The 21,241-nt window shown below is 37.8% G+C and overlaps 1 long non-coding RNA gene across 1 annotated transcript in view; it reads right to left on the bottom strand.

Annotated features, from left to right (window-relative positions):
• LOC107129041 (uncharacterized) overlaps positions 1 to 21,241 on the bottom strand; it is a 100,092-nt gene that overhangs the window by 13,157 nt on the left and 65,694 nt on the right. The gene's annotated exons all lie outside the window — the stretch shown is intronic.

The following is a 21,241-nucleotide window of genomic DNA, read 5'->3' as shown; positions in this document are numbered from 1 at the left end:
TTTATCAGTGTTTTTTTTAAAATAAAGCAGATGAATATAAAGCTAAAAGTTTTGCATAGAATCCTGGTTAAATCAGCTATACATGTCATGAAACACCATGCAGTCAGTAAACATGACTAATTAGACATGCCTTTGATTAACATAGAACAAGCTATAAAACATACATTCATTCAAAAAATATACACTGAGTATCTGCATTGGCCAATGTACCAAATACTGACAGAAAAAAAGTCCCCATTGGTGTAAAACTTGACATATGTTCATATGAACACACATGCATACACACACACAGGCGTCTGGTGAGACCTTCTAAAAAATATTGAGTCATTCACTAAAAAATATAGCGATTTTCTCCCAGCGGGGCACTATAGCTGATTTTTACTTTGGTCTTTTATGTCATATATTAGCATGAAATTATTGTACAAAAACAATATAGGCCTTTAAAAAATCTTATACCTATTCAAAATCGAGGGCAAAGACGATTACTACCACTAAACCTTACAAGGGTTACTGACTGAATGCAATTTCCTTTCTCTCAGAATTACTCTATCATTTGGTGAGTATCATTTTGGGGAATTCAGAATACATTGGATTCTGAATTATAATTAGTTTTGAATTTGTCTCTCCTTGAGGATAGTGACACTGTCTCATATAATTTTTTGTCACCTATAACACCTAAAGTAGAGCTTAGACGCTTTTGGCGTGTGCTTAATAAATAATGTGTTACATGTCTAATTTCACTCACCACCGAATTGTACTGGGCATTAGTCAGGGTAACCGCTTTGTAACTGCTTTGCCCGTAGAGTTTATAGGTTATCATGTGCTACTTATAGCCCATGTTGAAGAGCAGCCTTAAAGAGCTATGTTTTGTAATATATAACCCCGATCTCCAGACACAGCTGATTGTATTGAGGGTGAATACTTGACTCAAAGGCAGCCAATCCAAAGCATGGCCAGAGCATGACCTGGAATGCAAATGTGATCAATAGGCTACTCATAAGAGAAAAAAAAAATCAAACTGGTTAATAAACCTGTAGAACCTTTTCTGCTTTATTAGCAGTGAAAATGCAAGCTAAAAAAAGAGACAGACATGATTTTATTCCCATTGGATTGTTGAAAATTAGGAGTGACAAGTCTCATTATTGAAAATAAGAAGGGTGACAATATCTCATATTGAAAAGAATAAAGGGAAATGGTCACCTCCACACCCCATGGGTGGGAATATAAAAATTATTAAGGCAATTTGACAGCATCTATCTGCATTTACATTATGCTCACCACCTTTTAACCCAGTTAGTCTACTCCAGGAATACAACTTGCAAAATTAGCCACATGTGCACAAAGATGAGGCAAGGATTTTCGTTGTAATGTTCATAGGAGATACATTTGACATATTTCCATCATTAGGAAAGAAGGGTGAAGTAGGATATGCTATTTTCATTCATTAGAAAAAAAGGCAGGGATTCAACAGAGTTAAAATCAAACCCAACATCCTTACTTTGAACTGCAGTCCCATATAATTTGGTCCCTGCATTTCTGAACTCATCTCTTCTCTCCTTCCCCACCACTCACCTGCCTCAGAACTCACTGGCATTTGCCCTTACTTATTCCTCTGCTCGTGTTATATCTCCAGCCATTCTCAAGGCTGATTCATTCTCTCCAGCGTCTCTGGTTAAATGTCACCCCCAGGGAGAACTTTCCTCACCAACCTGACCTCAAACCTCTCTACATTTTATCTCTTTTTATTTTTCTTTGTCTAATTTACCTTCTCTTGACATTATATTAAATATTGAGCCACATTTTTTAATGTCCAGATCTTTCACTAGAATCAAAACTTTTATGGGCAAACAATTTATCTATTATTCATCACTAAATCCCCAATGCCTAGAATGATATCTTGTAAAGAATAAATGTATGTTTGATAAATTCATTTATTCTACAAACATATACGATAGAACTGTGTATTTTAGCATAGAAAAATATCTAAGATCTATTGGTGTTGCCAAAAAGACACAAATGATATAGTCACATTTATGTTAAGAATATGTGTGTATTTATTTATATATAGGACTGTGTATGTGTTTGACACACACATGCATGTAATTATCTAAAGAACTAAAATTATATATATCAAATTGTTATCTCTGCCAAGGATAGTGCCTATTGGAAGTAAGAAAATGCAATTTTGACATTGTACTGTACATATTTCTGTATTCATTTTATGTTTTTACAAGAATAAATTTACATACTTCTCATGAAACAAAAGAAAGAAAAGTAACTACTAATAATAACAAATGACATTTGAAGCTCTTATAATAGGCAATACTTTGAGCATTACAGATGTATTAACTCATTTAATCATCACAACAGCCCTAGAGAATATATTACTATTATTAATGTTAATATTACTATTTCAATTAGAGAAGAAGCCAAAGCATAGAAGAGCTAAGTAGCTTACTCAAGATTGCACAACTTCCAGGTAGCAAAACGAAAGAAGGAAATAAAGAAGGAAAGAACGAAAAGGAGGTAGGATGGGATGAACAGAAGAAGAAAGTATTCATTAATCAGTTGATTTATCAGACTGAAAATGCCAAATGAAAATTGGTTAAAGTTGTGAATGCCTACTATGCAAAATTTCAGGTTATTTGAAAGAGAATGAAATGTCAGGAAGATTTTCAGCTCTTGTCCTGGGGTGCACAGCTCTTCCAGAATTCCCAAGATTCAGTTTTTCTTGATTCCTACATATGTGTCCTGAGAAAAACCTGTGGCACACAATGACTTGAGCAAGGCTCTGTTCTTTGCCTCAATACCTTAAAGCAGAATGGATGTTTTTGACCTACAGAAATAACGCCATGTGTTAGAAAAGGTGACTTATTTCCCAAGTCTGTTAAAGAGGAGAAATTACCAAAGGAATCTTAATAGTGGTCAGCAAAACAGGGACAGTTTAGAAATTTTCAAGAGATCATCAAAACAATCTGTGTGTGTGCACGTGTGTGTGACTATGCACTGATGCTTTTTTTGGCTTTCTTTCTTTTGTAAGCTTACCTGATTGGTCATTCGCTTTTTAAAATCCTGCAGTTAAGTATAACCTTATTGGGTGAATATAAGGGCATAAAAAAAACAAGAACAATGCAGGAGAAGACATGAGAAAAAATGTGCCCGATGTTGAATTAAAATGCTTCTTTCTTCTGAACTTTCTTACTCAAATTCTGTAATCTGGGTAAGACAGATTCCATTTAGCACTGCATTTTATTTCCTTTAGAGCTTCTCCATGTGATGAAAGAGAGATTATGGGTGAACATTTGAGATAAACATGGTACTAGGTCTCCTCCTCTCTCTTTATTTATTAAAAGAATGGATCGTTTATTTATTTAAGACTAATATAGGATTGTATCTGTAATTCGTTTATCAACTTTAACGTTTCATTTGAGATCTAACAGAGATGCATCATTGGGTCATCAAAATCTTTTAATTAGAAATACTATGTTAAGTGTACCCTTAAATGAACCCTAAAAATGTTCCTGGATTTCAACGACAGGTGTTACATTACAAAGCAAGTTAGTTTACTGACGATTTCAAGATTGCCTTGTGGTTTTTATGCTTCAGAGCATGAGATTTATTGGTAGTGACACAGGATTAAACCTGAGGATATATGATTACAAACGTCCACATGGCAAAGCTTGGCTTTCAAAATTCAAATTGTCTACAAAGTAGAAACTGCTATTTTTTGAAAGCCAAAGTAAAAAGTAAAAAATAAAGTATCATATCTCATTTATAGATCTTGTTCCTTCCTCTGAAAGATACTGAAAGCTTAGGTAGCAGAGTTGTTTTAAAGTATATTCTCTTTTACATTTAGGCAAAGATATGATTTAAGAGCGTGCTCGTCACTATAGCCATGCCTTTTATGCTGTGAGCTATTGAAATATGAATACACCACTAATTCTTTGCAACTACCAGACTGTAAATCAAACATGCCACTTAGTAAACGACCCTTATTCTTCATTTCTGTTCCTTATTAAAGAGTACTAGCTATTTGTGGAAACCACAAGAAAACATAGAAAGTTTGGAGAAAAATGTTTTAATCTGTCATTCCCCTAAGGCAATTTGCATCCTTTGAAGCTCTCTCTGTGTAATGAAACAAACAACTAGTAGGAAGGTGAAAATTTTACTCAAACAGTTTTTTAGAGTTTACATTTTTGTTTTTTTCATGGAGCGCTAAGTAATTGATGTTATTTTTCCTCATTGAATTCTCCAGTTGTTTTAATGATAGGTAATTAGAAAGAAAAATTCACTAAGAAATAAAATGGTTTCACAAAGTGATGAATTATAAAGATAATTTCTCTTGAGATACAGTAAATTTAGCAGTGACACTAAAAAATTAATTCAGCCCAATCATAATAATAACAACTCCCATTTACTGAATATTTACTATGCACTGGCCACTCATCTGGCCCACTCAGAGCTGAGAATCCACTGGCTTCAGCAACAAGCAAGTCATTGCTGTTTGCCAAGATCACTTTCAGGAGAGTGGGGCTAGAAGCCAGGTTTCAATGGATTAAGAAGGAATGGGAAAGGAGAAAGTAGAAACAGCTATTATGGACACAAAATTACCCATGAAGGGAAAAAAGAAATTCCGCAGAAGCTGACGGGAAATATGGAATTTAATAAGAAAAGTATTTTGTTGTTGTTGTTGTTGTTTTAAGATAGGAGAGAATTGAGCACATACGAATGAAACCTGGAATAGCACTCTGAAAGTACAGAAAGGAAATAAGATAATCTACTGGGCAAGGCAACTAAGGGATTAGGAAGAGGAGGAGGGTTTCAGGAAATGATATCCCCTCTGTATTTCAGATTTCACTGAACCCTACTGGACGTATTTATCCTTGGGGATCTTATAAGCACCTCAACTCATCAACTCCACCTCCACCCCCAAACCCTCGGATTTTGCTTTCTTTCTTGAAAAATTGCACCATTATCCACCTACATTCCTAAACCAAAAATCTAGACCTGATGCTGGATCATCCCTTTTTCTATCCCTGCATCTTATTACCAACTTATGTTCATTTTATCTTTTAAAAATAGGTATTTTGGGCCCGGGCGCCGTGGCTCAAGCCTGTAATCCCAGCACTTTGGGAGACTGAGACGGGCGGATCATGAGGTCAGGAGATCGAGACCATCCTGGCTAACACGGTGAAACCCCGTCTCTACTAAAAAAAAATACAAAAAAATAGCCGGGCGAGGTGGCGGGCGCCTGTAGTCCCAGCTACTGGGGAGGCTGAGGCAGGAGAATGGCGGGAACCCACGAGGCGGAGTTTGCAGTGAGCTGAGATCCCGCCACTGCACTCCAGCCTGGGCAACAGAGCGAGACTCCATCTCAAAAAAAAAAAAAAATAGGTATTTTAATAACAGATGCTGGTAAGGCTGTGGAGAAATAGGAATGCTTTTACATTGTTGGTGGGAATGTAAATTAGTTCAAGCACTGTGGGAGACAGTGTGGCAATTCCTCAAGGATCTAGAACTAGAAATACCATTTGACCCAGCAATCCCATTACTGGGTATATAACCAAGGAAATAGAAATCATATTATTATAAAGATACATGCACACGTATGTTCACTCTAGCACTAGTCTTAATAGCAAAGACATGGAATCAACCCACATGCTCATCAATGATAGACTGAATAAAGAAAATATGGTACATATACACCATGGAATACTATGCAGCCCTGAAAAGAAATGAGACCATGTTCTTTGCAGGGACATGGATGGAGCTGGAAGCCATTATCCTCAGCAAACTAACACAAGAACAGAAAACCAAACACCACATGCTCTCACTTATAAGTGGGAACTGAACAATGACAACATATAAACACAGGGAAGGGGACAATACACACTAGGGCCTGTTGCGGGGGGCAGGGGGAGGGAGAGCATTAGGATACGTAGCTAATGCATGAGAGGCTTAATACCTAGGTGATGGGTTGATAGGTGCTGCAAACCACCATGGCACATGTTTACATATGTAACAAACCTGCATGTCCCATACATGTATCCTAGAACTTACAAGGAAAGAAAATAAAATTTTTAAAAGTAGATATTTTATTTCTTCTGAAGATTTTTTCCTGTATATACAAGATTTAAATATTCAAGTCCAGGTTAGGTGTCCTATAATATCCATTGGAATCTCATCAGAAAAACTACTCTAGGTATTCCAGCCTAAGGGATTTAATACAAGGAAATAACTGTACAGAGGAAGAAAGAATTGAGAAGTCGAGGCAACTGAGTGAATAACACAAGAGAGCAAACTACCACCTCTAGAGTTTGAGGAACCAGTAGAAGTATCATTACTAGAAACAATGGTATAGTGGTTCATGCTTAACACCCAGCTGTCTGGGGATAAACAAAACTTTACTGCCAATTTCTGTGGTGTTAATATCATACCATGGCTGATTTCAAGATACCAACATTTCACTAAACGCAGAGCTGGGAAGAGATGAAGAGATTCAGCTCTTATGAGTTCACACACCAGAAACCAGAAGCTGAGCCTGTCAAGCAGAATTTGGAGCCGTGCAAAAGAGGCTGCTGTTTCCAAAATGCTGCCTGAGTAGAGCAAGAGGACAAGTACATTGGTTTCTACAATCCTCCCATCTTTCATTCTCCTTTTGATTCCTTCCTTCTGTCAAACTCAGCCAAAATCGTGCCAAGCCTGGGAAATGTAGCCTGAAAGTTTATGTCTCTGAGATACAGAGCAGAGCTGCAGTAGGGCAAGGAATGGATTCAAGAACCAATGGTTAAAAGACTGACACCCACACCTAAGGGCTCTTAGAGAACTTCTACCTCCATTATAACTCATCTATATGTTCTGTGAAGACGGGGACCACTGCATAGCCCAGAGGCTAACATTCATCAAGCATCAATAAATATTTTACAGAATAAATGAATGATTTATTAGCAAATATAATGTCAGCATTTAATAATCAGAAAATCTGTGCTTCTTTGTGTATATATGACTTCCTATGAAATTGCCACATTTCTTGGTATAGTGGAGCTATAACTTGTCAAAATAGCACACACAAGTATTATGGTGTTTGACCTTCTCTAATAATTCTCATTTGTGCCTTATCCCTTTCATCCCATCCCATACAGTTTGTTGGAAAACTGAAAGCTTTTGTTTGATCTGAAGGCTCTTGTAATTTAAACATTTCCAAATTATTTACAAATTGACGTCTTAAGAATTATCACTAACCCGGTATATTCTACAAGTTCTCTATCCATCTGGGACATCCATCCATTACCTCTCCATCTGGCAACTCCAAAGCCCTTAGTTAGAATCTTCATCTCTATTGCTAGTTCCTGCCGACGGACAAACTGTTTCAATTTCCACCAGTCCTATGTCTGGTCCGACTTCTGTTTCTAGCTACAGTCAACAGAGTCAAATGTGTTCCATTTGAAGGACCATATTTGTAGTAGAATTTTCCTGTGGATCTAATCCCAATGGTGCCTTTGATTCATGTGCCTGCCTTTGTTCAAATATATATTTAGATTGATTTATAAATCTTGCCAAATATGAGCAAAGTTGGAAATCTGTTAAAGTAGTATGGATAGATTTAATCACTAGTATATTATTGCAATAAAAAGTCCAGCCTGACTTGAACTCAGATTTGATTTGTATAGAAGCAACAGAGTGTTTTAAAGGGGGAATTAAGAAACAGGGAGGTGGAAAGGCAGAGCAAGATAACGAATAGAAGCCTCCACCAATTGTTCTTCCTGTAAGAACACCAACTTTGACAATTCTCTACACACAGAAAAAGCACCTACATAAGAACCGACAATCAAGAAAGCGATCACAGTACCTGGTTTTAACTTCATATTGCTGAAAGAAGAACTGAAGAAGGTGGGAAACACGGTCTTGAATGGCTGAGCCACCTCTCTCCCATCCCCCAGCAATGGATGTGTGGTGTGGAGAGAGAATCTGTGCACTTGTGGGAGGGAGAGCACAGTGATTGTGCAACTTTGCATTGAAACTCAGTGCGGCCAATACCAGGCAGAGCTCAGTGGATGCCCACAAAGGGAGCATTCAGACCAGCTCTATCAGGAGAAGAATTGTCCATTTCAGCAGTTGGAGCTTGAGTTTCAGCAATCCTCATCATCATGGGCTAAGGGGCTCTGGGGTCCTGAAATAACTTTTTTGTTTTTTGAGATGGAGTTTTTTGCTCTTGTTGCCCAGGCTGGAGTGCAATGTTGCGATCTTGGCTCACTGCAACCTCCACCTCCTGGGTTCAAGAGATTTTCCTGCCTCAGCCTCCTGAATAGCTGGGATTACAAGCACCCACTACCACAGTCAGCTAATTTTTTATGTTTTTAGTAGAGACAGGGTTTCACCATGTTGTCCAGGCTGATTTTGAACTCCTGACCTCAGATGATCCACCCACCTCAGTCTCTCAAAGTGCTGGGATTACAGGCATGAGCCACCACGCACAGCCCTAAATTAACTCTAAAGCCTGTCTAGATCACAAGGACTGCAACTCCTAGGCAGGTCCTACTGCCGTGCTGGCCTCGGAGCCAGTGGACTTGGAGGGGCACATGACCTACTGAGGCACCAGTTAGGATGGCTAAGGCAGTGCTCGCATCACCCCTCCCCCAGCCTCAGGCAGCACAGTGTGCAGCTCCAAAAGAGACCCCTTTCTTTTACTTGAGGAGAAGAGAGGGAAGAGTAATGAGGACTTTGTCTTGCAGCTTGTATTCCAGCCCAGCCACTTTAGAATAAGGCATCAGGCAGAGCCCTGAGTCTCCTCTTCCAGGCCCTAGCTCCTGGATAGCATTTCCAGACATACCGTGGGCCAGAAGGGACTCTAGTGCCCTGCAGGGAAGGACCCAGACCTGGTAGAATTCATCACCTGCTCACTAAAGAGACCTAGGACTCTGAATAATCAGCAGCAGTAACTAGATAGTACACACCATAGGCCTTGGGGCGAGGCTCCTCTGCTTGTGGAAAGGGGAGAAAAGAGTGGGAAGAACTGCATCTCATGGTTTGAGTGCCAGCTCAGCCGCAGTATAAAAGAACACCAGGTAGATTTCTAAGTCTTCCAGCTCCAGGCCCTGGCTCCCAAACAGCATCTCTGGACCTGCCAGGGGCCCAGAGTAACTAACTGCCCTGAAGAGAAGGACACAAAACTGGCTGACTTTGCCACCTGCTGATTGTATGACCCTAGGGCCTTGAGCGAACATAGGTGGTACAGGCAGTGGTTACAGCAGGCCTCAGGCAAGACCCATTGCTGTGCTGGCTGCAGCACAATCCCAGTGGTGGTGAAAAAAGGAGAGAATATCAAAATAAATAAAATAAAAGATGAGAAAGGAGACATTATAACTGATAAAACAGAAATCCAAAGGAACATTAGAGCCTACTATAAGCAACTATATGCCAATAAATGGGAAAATCTAGAAGAAATGGACAAATGCCTAGACAAACAACCTACCAAGACTGAACCAAGAAGACATAAAAAACCTGAACAGACCAATAACAAATAATGAGATCAAAGCCTAAAGAAAATCTCCCAACAAAGAAAAGCCTGGGGCCCAAAGCCTTCACGGCAAAATTTTACCAAACATTTAAAAAAGAACTAATACCAATCCTACTCAAACTATTGTTTAAAAAAAAAAAAAATAGAGGTGAAGGGAATTCGTCCAAACTCATTCTTTGTTGCCAGTATTACCCTGATACCAAAACCAGACAAAGACACATCAAGAAAAGAAAACAACAGGCTGATATCTCTGATGAACATTGACGCAAAAATCTTCAACAAAATACTAGCAAACAAAATTCAACACAACATTAGAAAGATCATTCATCATGACTAACTGGAATGTATCCGTGACATGCAAGGATGGTTCAACATATACAAATCAATCAATGAGATATATCAAACCAACAGAATGAATGAACAGCAGAAACCATAAGATCATTTAAATTGATGCTGAAAAAGCATTTGATAAAATTCAACATCCCTTTCTGATAAAAACTCTCAAAAAACTTGGTGTAGAAAGAACATACCTCAACATAGTAAAAGCTGTACATGATAGACCCACAGTTAATATCATGCTAAATTAGGAAAAACTGAAAGCTTTGAAGGTCTGAAACACAACAAGGATGCCCACTTCCACCACTATTATTCAACATAGTACTGAAATCTCTAGCTAGAGCAATCAGACAAGAGAAAGAAATAAAGGTCATCTAAATAGGAAAGAAAAAAGTCAAATTATCCTTGTTCATTGATGATATGATCTTATATTTGGAAAAACCTAAAGACTCCACCAAGAAACTATTTGAATTGAAAAACAAATTTAGTAAAGTTACAGGATACAAAATCAACATATGAAAATCAGCCGTATTTCTACATGCCAACAGTGAACAATCTGAAAAAGAAATCAAGAAAGTAATTCCATTTACAATAGCTGCAAATGAAATTAAATGCCTAGGAATTAACCAAAGAAGTGGAAGGGCTCTACAATAAAAACTATAAAACATTGTGAAAGAAATTAAAGATGACACAGAAAAAATGGAAAGATACTTCACGTTCATGGATTGGAAGAATCAATATTTAAAATGTCCGTGCTACCCAAAGCAATCTGCAGATTCAATGGAATCTCTATCAAAATACCAATAACATGCTTCATATAAACATAAAAAAATCCTAAAATTTATATGGAACCACAAAAGACCCAGAATAGCCAAAACTATCCTGAGCAAAAAGAACAAAGCTGGAGGAATCATATTACCTGATTTCAACTCATACTGCAGAGCTATAGTAACCAAAACGGGATGCTACTAGCATAAAAACAGACACATAGACCAATGGAACAGAATAGAGAACCCAGAAACAAATTCATACATCTGCAGTGACATCATTTTTGACAAAGGTGCTGAAAACACACATTGGGAAAAGGATGGTGTCTTTAATAAATTGTTCTTGGAAAACTGGATATCCATATGCAGAAGCATGAAACTAGACTCTTCTTTCCATATACAAAATTCAAATCAAAATGGATGAAAGACTTCAATCTAAGGCATAAAACCATGAAACTACCACAAGAAAATATTGGAGAAAATCTCCAGGACATTAGTTTGGGCAATTATTTTTTAGTACAACTCCACAAGCACAGGCAACCGAGGCAAAAATGGACAAATATGATCGCATCAAGTTAAAAAGCTTATGCACGGCAAAGAACACAATCAACAAAGTGAAAAGACAACCTACAGAAAGGGAGAAAATATTTGCAAACTACCCATCTGACAAAGGATTCATAACTCTATAAGAAAAAAATCTAATAATCCATTTAAAAATAGGCAAAATATCTGAATAGATATTTTTCAAAAGAAGACATACAAATGGCAAATTAAAAATTGCTTATCATCATTGATCATCAGAGAAATGCAAATCAACTACAATGAGATATCATCTCAATTCAGATAAAATGGCTTATATCCAAAAGAGAGGCAATAACAAATACTGGCGAGGATGTGGCGAAAAGGGAACCCTTGCACATGTTGGTGAGAATATAAATTAGTACAACCACTATGAAGAACAGTATGAAGCTTCCTCAAAATGTAAAAATAGAGCTTGTATACAACCCAGCAATCCCACTACTAGGTATACACCCAAAATAAAGAAAATCAGTATATTGCAGAGATATTTGCACTCCCATGCTTATTGCAGCACTATTCATAATGGCCAAGATTTGGAGGCATCCTAAATGTCCATCAACAGATGAATGGATAAAGAAAAGGTGGTGTATATACACAATGGATTACTATTCAGCCATAAAAAGGAGATCCTGTCGTTTACAACAACATAGAACTGGAGGTCATTACATTAAGTGAAATAAGCCACAGAAAGACAAACTTCCCATGTTTTCACTTATTTGTGGAGCTAAAAATTAAAAGAGTTGAATTCATGGAGATAGAGAGTAGAATGATGGTGGGGGAAGGGGTGATGATCAATGGGTACAAAGAAATAGAAAGAATGAATAAGATCTAATAATTGACAGCACCATAAGGTGACTATAGTCAATAATAATTTAATTGTACATTTTAAAATAACTAGAAGAGTATAATTGTATTGTTCGTAATACAAAGCATAAACACTTGAGGTGATGGATACCCCCATTTACCCTGATGTGAGGATTATACATTATATGTCTGTATCAAGATATCCCATATATCCCATAAATAGATATACCTACTATGTACTCACAAAAATTTTTTTTTTTATTTCAGTAAATAAAAATAAAAAAGAAACAGGGAGTAGGTGATCAGGGCCTCAATATAGTCAAGAAGGTGAAAAGTTACCAAAACAGGGAAGCAGTATAGGTCCATGTGAAACCCACCTGGGTTTGTTAATTGGCACTTACTGAATTTAGGTTCTCATGAAGGCTGGGCAAAAGGGACCCTATCTTTAAGTGTTGGCTGAAACAAAGAGTAAATTAACTTGCCAGCCTTGAGTTTTCTCAGTCAAGTACTTTAAGGGGGGTTAGGATCGTCCTAGGGATGAGAGCATAAGCTGTTAGAAACTATGTTAATGTTATAAGACTTTGTAGGCCAAGGTTGAGGCCTAGTCCACAGTAAGGATCAAAGAAGCCTGGTCAGAACTTGGTCAAAGAGAGAATCTTTGTCAGTCTCCAGCCAAAGTCCACTCTCAGCTCACTCTCACTAGCTATCCTCTCTATCAGAAAGTATAAGAAGGCCATTAAAATCAGAGTTAAATGTCTTCTCCACCTATAGCACAAGCTCTCTTAGAGCAGAAACTAGGTTTATTATACTTCTGAACTACTTCCCCTGTAAATTTATCAATTTTTCTCCACATTCACTGCCATCCAGTAGTAGATCAAATGGTAGGTGAGCTCTTCCTCTGGTGCAAGCAGTTAAAAGAGGTACATTATTTATAGAGCATTTTAAAGCATCTGTTTTTATGATTATCATATGCTGGTGATTCTAAACAATTTTATCATTTTATCAGTGATAAAAATACTTCTCCTCTTCCAAATCTTTTGTGGATCTAATTTCTAGATAATATTCCTGGTTACTATTAAGTTTTGATAATGTATACATAAGTTTTAAATTAGCACATTTTTATCCCTTATCCTTTAACAACTGTTGTATCCTTTAACAACTATTATATTTTTACAGGAAAATTAATTCAGAGAATTAATTGTTTAATTAATTAATTAGTTGTACAGTCAGCATTTAATACCTATTGGTTCAGCACATGCTTTCATTTTAATATAAATGTTAATGGTTCAGAAATCATTTGAGCTTATTTTGGATATTGTATATAATTTTCATTGTTTCTTTTAAACAGTAGATTCAGAATATATGATGACAGCACAGTGATTGTGAAGACAAGGAAGCAGAATTTGAGTTACTTCAATTCTGTCATTCTATGTTGACCACTTAAAGCCTGTCTTAGTCCATTTGTGTTGTATAAAGAAATTCATGAGGCTAAGTGATTTATAAAGAAAAGAGGTTAATTTGGCTTATGGTTCTGCAGGCTGTACAAGATGCTACAGGCACCAGCATCTGCTTCTGGTGGGGGCTTCAGGATGCTTCCACTCTTGGCCGAAGGCAAAGGAGAGCTGGCCTGCAGGGATCACACAGCCAGAGAAGTGAGAGAGAGAAGAGGAGCTGCCAGGCTCTTTTCAACAATCAGTTCTTGCAGGAACTAAGAGTAAGAACTCACATACAAGAAAATGTCTCCAAGCCATTCATGCAGGATCTGCCCCCATGACCCAAACACCGTGCACCAGGCCCTACCTCCAACATTAAGGATTAAATTTCAATATGAGACTTGCTGGGGGACAAACAGGCCATATCCAAGTCATGGCAGGACAAAAAAGTGAAAGTGTGAATTATGAGATGTAATATTTTTGTTTCTTAACTACAAATTTTAGTTTACCCCAATGAAGAGTACCTTTAAAATTAAGAAAAATAAATTAGTAAACATCTTAAAGCCAAATAATCAAGAAAACAAAATATTTAATCAGTGTTATCAACTCGTTGTTCCCAAATTGTATTTTTTTGCAGACATTTTGGTTTTATTAAAACGCACTTATTATCAAAACACTATTTACATAAGATATTATAATAGCTCTATAACCTGACATTAAAGTTCAAAATGTTAAATAGAAACAAAAATAATTGAATGAATATTATTTTTTCCTATTTTGTGCTTGCTTATTTATTTTTTAATTTTTTAAAAATTGGCATGATTATACACACAAAGTTCAATGAAAAAATCCTTCCTTGTATTTCTTTTTTAGCCATTATTGTTAGAAGCTGTTTATTTCACATGATGATTGCTGAAAATAATTTGTCACATGGGGAGGTATTAAAAAATTAGGTACTCCACTGTGAAATGCACCAGGTATACTCATGCTATCACCCACCCTAATCACATTCACTGTCTTCTCTCAAATCATAGACCCTACCTCGTGTCTGGATTTCTTCCCACTCAGGCACTCTTACAATCTGTTTTCCATACAAAAGTCAGATTGACCTTTCCAAAAAACAGTTCTGATCATATCCACCACCTTTTCTATAAATCCTTTCATGAAGTCAAAATGGTCTAATACGAACTAATTCACTCAATATTTATTTAGCGTAATCTCTCATGCAAATCTCTTCTCCAGTGATTATTTTGTAAGGCCCTCATTGTAAAGACATGCTCAAAAACATTCAAGAAAACATCAAAAAAGGTAAAAGTTAAATGATAAAAACTGGATAAATGTATTTTCAAATTATATCACAAATAAAGTGTTAATACCTCTTATGTTGAAGACCTTCTGGAAAACAAGAAGAGAAAGGCTAATAGCCCTATAGAAAAATGGACAAAAGATACCAGGAAAGAACCCACAAATAAACACAACAATATGCTCAATCTCTAATATAATAAAAGAATGCAATTAAAAGTACACTGATGAGATTGGCAGAAATCCAAAAGTTTGACAACGTACTCTATTAAGGTGACTAAAGGGAAAAAGGCTCTCTTAGACTTCATTGGTAAGAAGAATCTACAATGATATAATCTTTACCATGCAGAATTTAGTTATAACCAACAAAATTATATGTGTATTTATTTTTCTATCTCCCCTCTATAATAACCATGTCTAGGAATGTCTTTCAAAGATAACACTGGGGAAAGGGTAGATGGGGTGAAAGGTTCCTGAGGGTTGCTTTTACTCTTCTCTATACTTTTGTGCTTATTTATAAATATCTACAATGAAAGGTTTTAAAAATTAATCTTTGCTGGTGTTTTCTCTTGACCGTGGTATCCTATCACCTTAGCCTGGGTTTCCCAAAAAGTGAAGACTAAGAGAAAAGATGCTGCCTGACTGGACTACTCAGAAGTGTGATGGAGGGAGGGTGGTAAACAGGAAATAAGAGAGGGTCTTCACAAAGATGCATTGTTGAGTTGGCCACCACGTGAGGCTGCTCACATCATGATGAAATGAACCTCAGCAACAGACACGGCCTCAGAGAGACCCCAGGGCAGGAAGTGAGTGGCACAGCTGGTATACCCGTGTCCTTGTTCTGCTAGGGTACCCATGGGATTAGAAGTCAAGCCTATGCAGAATTACCTTTCATATCTGTGGCTGCACAAAGAGGGGAGGCAGGGAGAATTTGATATGTGGCAAGAGAGCTGTATGCTACCCCTGAAAAGGGATTATTAACACTTGATGTGAGTTGTAGAACTTGCCTTTGACTTGGCACAATAAAATGAATCATCGGATTCATTTCGGGAAGATTGATATTAAACAGCCAAACCCTTAATAGGTAATTTTATGATTACTGTCTTTACCAAGATACACAGCTTCCTCAGGAGAGTACAGTATATATTAAACCTAGAACATTATACTATAGATGCTAAGAGTTCAAATAATATATGCCAACCTATAAGAAAGCCAGTCGTAAATAGTTTTCACTGATGCATGGCAGAATATTTAAATATTTAGCATATTTAATACATTAAATACGGTAATGAAGTGGGAGAACCATCTCAAATCTATATACACACACATATGACATAATGCATTGTAAAATAGTGTAGTATAATCTATATATGTACATTACTACTGACTTTGAAATGCTGATAATAAAAACAGAGGAGAAGTAAGCTGGCATCACATGTGCTCTGTAAGCAGTTATTGAGGCAACGATACAACAGCCAAGGGCTCATTTTGAAGTGCTGATTACTTCTTTGTGCCAGACAGAAGTGAGAGTCAAAGTGATTTACTCTGAGAACTTTGACTGCATTACTGTGAAATCATTTACACAATGCTAAATGATTTGAATACCCACGAAGTCCGTAAGTCCCCAGAGCATGTTCTTTTGCATTTCCCTGCATTTCTTCCACCAAAGTCAGATATTATGTGAGTCTGGAATTCATAAGCAGACAAAATTTCTATTGACTTCAATCATATGGGCCAATGAAAAGGTTGTTATCTTCCAAAATGGTCTTCCAACCTATGTTAGTTTCCTATTGCTGCCGTAACAAATAAACACAAATTGCCACAAATTATGGGAAATAATCATAGCCACCTTGGTGGTTTAAAACAACAGAAATTTATTTACTCACAGTTCTAGAAGCCAGAAGTCCAAAATCAAAGTAACAGTGACTGTGCTTCCTCCTGAGGCTCTTGGAGATAATCCATCCCTTGCCTCTTCTGGCTTCTGGCAGCTGCTAGCATTCCTTTCATTCCTTGACTTGCCAGCCCTATCATTCCAATCTCTGCCTCTATCTTCACATTGCCTTCCCTATGTGTATAGCAGATCTCCCTCCACCACTTAGGTCTTCTTATGAGGACATTCATGATGACATTTAGGGCCCACCAGCTAATCCAGGTATATCTTCTCATCTCAAGATCCTTAATCACACCTGTAAAGACCCTTTATCCAAGTAAGGTAACATTTACAACATTTGCATGTTCTAGACATTACCACTTGATATCTTTGGGGCCACAATGTAGCTTACCTCAACAACTATGCATTATTCTATTGTGATATTGTCTGTCATGCTTATTGCCACAATTCAAAAAAAAAAAAGTCTGTGCCCCCCTACCTAGTCACATACTCATCCTAAGATTAGCGATAAAAGCCGGGCGCGGTGGCTCAAGCCTGTAATCCCAGCACTTTGGGAGGCCGAGAAGGGCGGATCACAAGGTCAGGAGATCGAGACCATCCTGACTAACACGATGAAACCCCGTCTCTACTAAAAATACAAAAAACTAGCCGGGCGAGGTGGCGGCACCTGTAGTCCCAGCAACTCGGGAGGCTGAGGCAGGAGAATGGCGTGAACCCGGGAGGCGGAGCTTGCAGTGAGCCGAGATCGCGCCACTGCACTCCAGCCTGGGCGACAGAGGGAGACTCCCCCTCAAAAAAAAAAAAAGAAAGAAAGAAAAAAAGATTAGTGATAATTTTGTTTCCAAGACAGAAGACAGTACACTTTTTCTGAAGAGGGCCAGATAATAAACTTTTAAGAACTTGTCAACCATGTGATCTCTGTCATAACTGTTCCAATCCTTTCTTATACGTTCTGTAACAAATTGACACAAATTTTGTGACTCAAAACAACACAAAGTTATTACCTTCCAGTTCTATAGGTTAGAAATGCAACAATGTTCTCCCTGGGCTGAAATCAAGATGACAGCAAGATTATGTTTCTTCTGGAGGCTTGAGGAGAAAGTCTCTTTCCTTGAATTCACCAGCTTCACATTTCCTGGTTTATGGTCTTCTCTCTCCATCTCCAAAGCCAGCAGCAGGTCCAGTGCTTCTGAGATGACATCACTGCAACTTTTTTCTCTGCCTCCCTCTTCCACTTTCAAGAACTCTTATGATTACATTGAGCCCACCCAAATAATTCCGGATAATCTCCTTGCTTTAAATCAATTGATTAGCAATCTTAATTGATCTGCAATCTTAATTCCCCTTTTTATTATCATATAGCATTCACAAGTTCTGGGAATCAGGATGTAACATCTTTGAGAAACCATTATTCTACCTACCATAAGGAACATGCATAAATCTGTATTTTACTCCCAACCAGAACTTAGAAGGTGGCAGAACCTCTGATGAGGGACAAATGTAGAGACCCAAAGAGGCTAAAACGTAAACACCCTGACCTTGAGAGCAGCTACAAATTTCTTTTTTTCTTCAACTTTTTTTTTTAAGTAAGTTCCGGGGTACGTGTGCAGGATGTGCAGGTTTATTACATAGGTAAACATGTGTAAATTTCTTGTATCAAAGAGGACCATATGACAAGGCATCTCTGGAACCGAACCAGAACAGTTTTGCAGTTGTCAACCAAGGCACCCAGAAATAAAAGGAACAAGAAAGCAATGTTGGCCATCTTAAACTAAGAACCAGGGACCTCCCCTATATTCATGGAATAATGTGAATTAATATGGAATAAAGTTTCACGTAGCTTCTTACATGAAGGTAAGAAATGAGTTCAAGTAATGACTGATATTGGATGTCCTGCCGGTCAGATAATTGGGAACTCAGACACAGAGTACATTTGATTTGGAAAAGTAGAAGAATATGACATTCTTATTATTGCCACCATAACACAGAACATATTTATACCCACTACGTATCTTCAAAATATATAATATGTTTTATTCCTTTCCTTCTCTGACTTCCTAATATTGCAACCTTCCTGCTCAAAAGCCTTAAATAGTTCAGCAATTCTGAGTCTGGTGTTAAAGATCCCTCCCTCTACTCTTACACGAAGATCTGATTCAATTTTACCTTTCGTAATTTATTATTAAATACTAACTTTTACATATTATGATTTCCAGCTAAATTACAATATTTTCTGTTTCCTGTTATTAAATAATTTTATAATGTTTTCCTGCTTTGAAAGTCTTTTTCCACCCCATCTTTACACCTCTAAATCCTACCTATATTCATGATCTTTTGCAAATCCTATTTTTTTCATAAATTCTTCCCAGATCTTTCCAACTGAATTATTGGGGAACCCCCACTCTATTTATATAGATCTTTAATTGCTATAGTCTTCTCACAGTTTATCAGTCAGGTGCAGTCAGAAAAAAACAGAAACCACACTAGGTACTCCAACAAGGAGGATTTAATATAGGGGCTGGTTATACAGATGTTTGAGGGATGAAAGAGCAACAGAAAACACTAAAGGTTAGCAAGAGATAACAAGCAGCTATTTCTCATAGAGCTGGAAGAATAAAAAATAAGAGGTTAGACTGTTAAAGCTTAGGATCTCACAAAAGGAGAATTATATAACTGTGACTTGGATTTTTTTTTTTTCAAACAGGGTCTTGCTCTGTCACCCAGGCTGGGTGGCACTGGCATGAGCATAGCTCATTGCAGCCTTGAACTCCTGGGCTCAGATGACCCTCCTGCCTCAGCCTCCTGAGTAGCTGAGACTACAGGCAGGCACCACCACACCTGGCTAATTATTATTATCATTATTTTATAGACAGTGTCTCACTACATTGCCAGGTTGGTCTCCAACTCCCAGCCTCATGCTATCTTCCTGCTTCTGCCTCACTGGGATTTCAGGCATGAGCCACCACAACTGGCAGGACTCAGACTTCTAAAAAATAGGCAATGCTTGATGGTGGTTAGTTCTTATGAAGGAGAGCAACCAACTGGTTTGGGAATTTGAAGGCAGTTGGACATCGAAACCAACTGGCACTGTCAAGACAACTGTTTCTACAGGGATGAAATGTTATTGCTGGAGAAAACTGTCACCATGCAGGTGAGAGCAAGAATAACAAATAGGAAAAAGGAGGTCCCTTCCTCCTTTCTTCCTGTGTTCCAGTCACTCTAGTGCTTCTTGGCAGAACCCAACAGGAGGCCAGATGGCAAATAAATCAGGGAAATGTTTGCTATGTCTTTAGCCACAGAATGGTAAGGCATTCTGGAAGACCAGTGAGGAAAGTTTTCTGAGGTGGCAATTCCTTCTGTAGCTTTAAATTTTTATCATATAGAAGTCGAAGGCCAGGTGCGGTGGCTCATGCCTGTAATCCCAGCACTTTGGGAGGCCGAGGCGGGCAGATCACTTGAGGTCTGGAGTTCAAGACCAGCCTGGCCTATGTGGTGAAACCCCATCTCTACTAAAAATAAAAAAATTAGCCAGGTGTGGTGGCGGGCATCTGTAATCCCAGCTACCACTGAAGGCCACTAGAGTCGTCCAAAGTGTGTTGGTGAAACACAATCCGTATTTGCCAGATAGATCTCTCTCAAGACCTTGGCAAGGCTAGGCTGCACAGGGGAAGAGTCCCCTCCACAGACCCTGAAATGTCTTTGAAAATTGCAACAATTCATTTTCTGTCCTGCTTGGTGATTTCCTGTGTCATTCCAACTTTATAGCTTATTATGCAACTTACTTTTTTTTCTCTCTCTCTTTTCAAAGAAGAGAGATCCCTCTAGTGGTTTGAGTGAGTCTCTGTTTTTCAGTAACCAAATGAGAACATGGAGAGAGAGCTCTTTTAATTTCCAAAGAGCTATGAGAGTTGACGAGCTGGGAGGAGAAAGAGATGAGTTGCAATAATAGGAGACACAAAGAAGCATGACTTGACGACACTCATACAGTACCTTTCTTTGCTATGTTGGCAGCAATCAAGGAATTTTATGAACCTTTAGAGACTTGTAAGATCCTTGCCACTGGTTTATCAGGATCTTTCTGATTATCATTTATGATTTATTCCCATTTTTTCATTTCTGTTCTTTCAGTTCATTTTTCTGCTATCTGCATTGCTTTTTGAGGAAGCAAATTTCCCTCACACTGCCAAGTCCACGTACAGCTTCCACGCATGATTCTATATGGAAGTAGTTGATGAAAAAGAGTTGGTTATCATGCTAATCACTGTATTAGAAGGAAAGACTCAAGAAAATCCATTTGCATTTCTGGTTTTGTGAATTTTACTTCATTACAGTGAGAGAAGAGGGTGACAGGGTGGGCCACTTTCTCTCTCTTCAATTCTAATGAAGCAGCTGGAAAGATTTAAAAATTAATTCTGCATAGTCAAAATCATTACAATGAGAGAGGAGGGTGACGGGATGGGCCACTCTCTCTCTCTCCAATTCTAATGAAGCAGCTGGAAAGATTTAAAAAATCATTCCGCATAGTCAAAATCAATTAAAAGAAGAACACTAGCAACCGGCAATTATTTACATTTTTTAAAAAGATGCCTGAGATTTAATTGGCTAAACAAAG

This window comes from Macaca fascicularis, chromosome 3, assembly GCF_037993035.2.
Source record: "Macaca fascicularis isolate 582-1 chromosome 3, T2T-MFA8v1.1".
In the NCBI taxonomy this organism is placed as follows: Eukaryota; Metazoa; Chordata; class Mammalia; order Primates; family Cercopithecidae; genus Macaca; species Macaca fascicularis.
Note: the sequence above shows the minus strand (reverse complement) of the source record. Positions and strands in the feature narration are given on the sequence as shown.